Raw genomic sequence first — 5,000 nt, 5'->3', positions numbered from 1 at the left:
AACATAGTCAATTTATAAACTATAAAAGGACTTATACTGGCCTGTTCAACGTAAAAACATTTGCTGCCAGTTTGAACTTTTGAAGTTCTACCGATTTAACTACCTGATTAGGAAGATCATTCCATAACTTGGTCACAGCTGGAATAAAACTTCTAGAGTACTGTGTAGTATTTAGCCTCATGATGGAGAAGGCCTGACTATTAGAATTAACTGCATACCTAGTATTACGAAGAGGATGAAACTGTCCGGGAAGATCTGAATGTAAAGGATGGTCAGAATTATGAAAAATCTTATGCAACATGCATAATGAACTAATTGAACGACGGTGCCAAAGGTTAATATCTAGATCAGGAATAAGAAATTTAATAGACAGTAAGTTCCTGCCAACAAATTAAGATGAAACTCAGCAGCTGAAGACCAGGCAGAAGAACAATACTCGAAACAAGGTAAAATTAAAGAATTAAAACACTTCTTCAGAATAGATTGATCACCAAAAATCTTGAAAGACTTTCTCAATAAAACCAATTTTTTGTGCAATTGAAGAAGACACAGACCTAATGTGTTTCTCAAAAGTAAATTTGCTGTCAAGAATCACACCTAAAATTTTAAAAGAGTCATACAAATTTAAAGATACATTATCAATGCTGAGATCCGGATGTTGAGGAGCCACGGTCCTTGACTTACTTGCAATCATAATTTGAGTTTTGTTAGGATTCAACTTCATTCCCCATATTTTGCACCATGTACTAATTTTAGCTAGATCTCTATTAAGGGATTCAGCAACCCCAGATCTACATTCAAGTGATGGAATTGATGCAAAGTGAGTAGCATCATCTGCATATGCAACAAGCTTGTTTTCTTGACCAGACTACATGTCATGCGTATATATTATAAAAAGTAATGGGCCAAGAACACTACCCTGAGGAACATCAGATATCACATTCCTATACTCACTATGGTGCCCATCAACAACAAATCTTCGCTATCTACTACTTAAAAATTCAATAATGATGCTAAGAAATGACCGACCCACTCCCAACTGTTTGAGTTTGAAAACAAGGGCCTCATGATTAACACGGTCAAAGGCAGCACTAAAATCAAGGCCAATCATACGAACTTCCTGACCACAATCAAGGGATTTCTGTACAGCATTGGAGATTGTAAGAAGGGCATCACATGCTCCAAGTCCTTTACGAAAACCAAATTGCAAACTAGGGAACAGATGATTACTTTCAGCAAACTTATTAAGACGTTTTGCCAGAAGACGTTCAAAAACTTTAGATAATATGGGAGTTATGGAAATTGGGCGGTAACCAGTTGGACTTGAGCTACCACTACACATTTACATAGTGGAGTAACATTAAGAATTCTCCAACAAGAGCTAAAAGCTCCTCTTCTTGCTAACTTGTGGTCCATCAAGAGAGCTTTAATTTCACGAGATCGAAAAGCTGAACTAGTTAGTTTAGCCTCAGGAAAACAGGAATGGGGAAGTTCGAGAATCTCATTACTCTGCTTGCTGTCAAACACATCTGCCTAAAGGGTTGCCTTTTCCTTTGGACAGTGAGGGACTCAGCCATCTGATTTAATGGTAGTCTAGCACTTATGCTCCTGGGTTGTACCAGAAAGTGTTTCTTTTATGGTTAAATTGTATTCTTTCTCAGTTGAAGCATAAACTCTCTGAGCAAAAGCTCCAAGCTGAGTATAGTTATTCCAGGTCAAAGCTGATCTATTACTCTTCCAAAGATGATAGGCCTCCTGCTTCTCCAAATAAGCACGTCTGCAATCATCATTGAACCATGGTCTGTCCTTCACTCGGTACCTTAGTATACGAGAAGGGATACACCTATCAATAATGCTGACTAGATTCTCATTCAAAGGGATTACATGATCAACACTACTATACAACTGCGACCAATTCAAGCCCAAAAGATCATGCAAAATCCCATTCCAGTCTTCTTGAGATTTCATATAAAACTTACATGAGTAAGATATATCAGGGACAGGCTGCCCAGTCTTTACTACTTATGAGATCAAGGCATGGTCAGATGTCCCAACTGGAGAACCAACCTTACATTTTATAATGCCAGGGAAGTCGGTGTATACGATGTCCCAGAAGCAGTTACCAGACCTGTGAGTAGCTTCACTTATGACTTGCACACAACCTGATTCAGAGGCAATGTCTAAATCTCCTAATCCGTGGCGATCGGTAGGAGAAACAGAATTTAACCACTCCCTATGGTGAGCATTGAAATCACCAACAAAGACAAAAGAGGCCTTTCTATCATCTTTTGGTATCTAAGCCGTAATGGTAAGAAGACAATCAAAGATAGAATCATCCGTGTCAGGATTCCGGTAGATCGAACACAAATGGAAGCTGTTATGCCTGCCACAAACTTTTATTACCTGAATCTCATGACATCCACATTAATAGCAGGACTTATGAGAAGCAGGGTACTCAGTCCTAATATACACCGCCATTCTCCTGGCCCTAGGGATGGCATCACGTTTCAACATAATTGACTTCTTAAAACCAGTTATAAGGAGCTCAGATAAGTGCCTCATATTAGATGGAGAGAGAGAGAGAGAGAGAGAGAGAGAGAGAGAGAGAGAGAGAGAGAGAGAGAGAGAGAGAGAGAGAGAGGGGGGGGGGTAGTTATTTAATTTTATATATATCGAGATTACATATAATTTATGTATCATATATATATATAATTTATATATATATATATATATATATATATATATATATATATATATATACATACACACACACACACATATATATATATATATATATATGTGTATATATACATATATATATATATATATATATATATATATATATATATATATATATATATATATATATATATATGTAATAGTTAGAATAGTAATATTACATGTTTAAAACAAATGACGTAATATGTCATGTTGGTTGGAAGAGCTAACCGTGAGATTTGCTGTAGTCATTCAAATTGTAAGCAGGATGTATAATGCTGAGTTGCCATTCTTTCTTAATGTCAACACATTTATTGGTGTGCTACTGTCTTAAGCACACATTTGAGTATGAGTTGTTTTCAGATGTATTTAAATGGTTTACTGAATACATCTTAATGGTTTTTAAGTTTTATTGTGAATAAACAACTGAGTTAAACATCTCCATCACTGGAGGAAGCTGTGTTGGTCCACATGACCAATTCTGGTGAAGTTTAGATATGAACTTTCCAATCGTCTTAAAATTAGTAATCAAAATAAGAAAATTGAGTTCTTGACTCATAAAGATGAATTGATTATGTCAGAACTAAGGGATCATTTATTGGTGTGCTACTGTCTTAAGCACACATTTGAGTATGAGTTGTTTTCAGATGTATTTAAATGGTTTACTGAATACATCTTAATGGTTTTTAAGTTTTATTGTGAATAAACAACTGAGTTAAACATCTCCATCACTGGAGGAAGCTGTGTTGGTCCACATGACCAATTCTGGTGAAGTTTAGATATGAACTTTCCAATCGTCTTAAAATTAGTAATCAAAATAAGAAAATTGAGTTCTTGACTCATAAAGATGAATTGATTATGTCAGAACTAAGGGATCAGTTAGCTTCAATCAATAAAATTATGGATTTGTTAAATGAACATTCAGATAATATCGTTCAAATTATGGAAGTATAGGATTTGTTGGCAACATTAACGTATTATGATTCAAAGATAGATCACATACATAACAGAATTGCACATTTCATTGAGAAATCCAAGGATTATGTAGAAGCTATCACGTTAGCAACTAAAGGTGTATTGTCGCCCCATTTGTTGCCTATACGTTACTTAAAATTAGTTCTGGAGAACGGAAGTGATAAACTAGGCTATGTTCCTTTGTTAGACGAACATAGGTTAGAATTTTATTACAGCCTAATTACAGTAAACGTAGATAATAACAAGATTGGGATTACAATTCCCTTTGATTCTTCTGATGCCTGGCAATCTTACAGGATATCACCATTTCCGACTTTCATGACGAATCACTCAAATCCAGTAATATCCAGTTTGACAGGACACGTATTGATTTCCCCAGACAAGGAAACATATACGGTCATTAAAGACTTAAATCAATTAATTCACTGTTCAGACGCAATGGATAGAAAAATATGTACAGCTGACTCATTTGAATTCCGTAAAAACTTGATGGATTCATGCGAGTTAGGTATAGTGCTAGACGGTGCTCTCTCCCATACAAGTGAAAATTGTCTGGATAAGCTTTATCCCTTTGACAATAAAGAATTCAATTGCAGACTAAATAATGGCTCGTGGATACGATACGACAAGGACGGCTTCAATGTATCATGCCCTGACGGATCCACATCCTTCAACCACATCTTCGTCGCAGCAGATGGCTGTATCGGGACTTCCCCGAATTCCATGGTGACTGGTCTACGGACAATCATCAGAGAACGAGCTTACTTCGCGAACTTCACGTGGACCTCTACAATGCCCGCACTTCCTCTCCCCTACAACGGAAGTGTGGCAAAGCGGTTGATGAAACTTACCGAAAAGGACCACCTGTCACCGACTTACAAAGAGATTCTTCACCCTATATTACTGGCTAGTTTGTGTGTAACGGTGATAATTTTTATCGCCGTGAACATCCTTGTTTGGCGTAGGTTACGGCACAGCAAGCAGCTACAAAGGAACGAGTTGAATAGCCCTGACAATACCCCCTACCTGATCCAGTTCAAAGCTGTATGAGTGGCCACCTCATTCGCTAAGGAAGTAATTTGTCAGGAAGATGTTTGTATGAAAAGCTGATTAGTACGCTAGTAATATGTAATTAAAGAAATTCTCTACATTTGCATTGTTAAAAATACATTTAAAATAACATTTAAAAAATAAATAAAATAAAAAAGGATATAAATCATTTTTTTCTCTCGGCATCTAATAAAAATATATAAGCCGGAATGTTAAAAAAGAAAAGAGAAAAAAAAAATATAATAAGATATATAACA

The sequence above is a fragment of the Palaemon carinicauda genome, chromosome 12, assembly GCF_036898095.1.
Source record: "Palaemon carinicauda isolate YSFRI2023 chromosome 12, ASM3689809v2, whole genome shotgun sequence".
Classification (NCBI taxonomy): domain Eukaryota; kingdom Metazoa; phylum Arthropoda; class Malacostraca; order Decapoda; family Palaemonidae; genus Palaemon; species Palaemon carinicauda.
Note: the sequence above shows the minus strand (reverse complement) of the source record.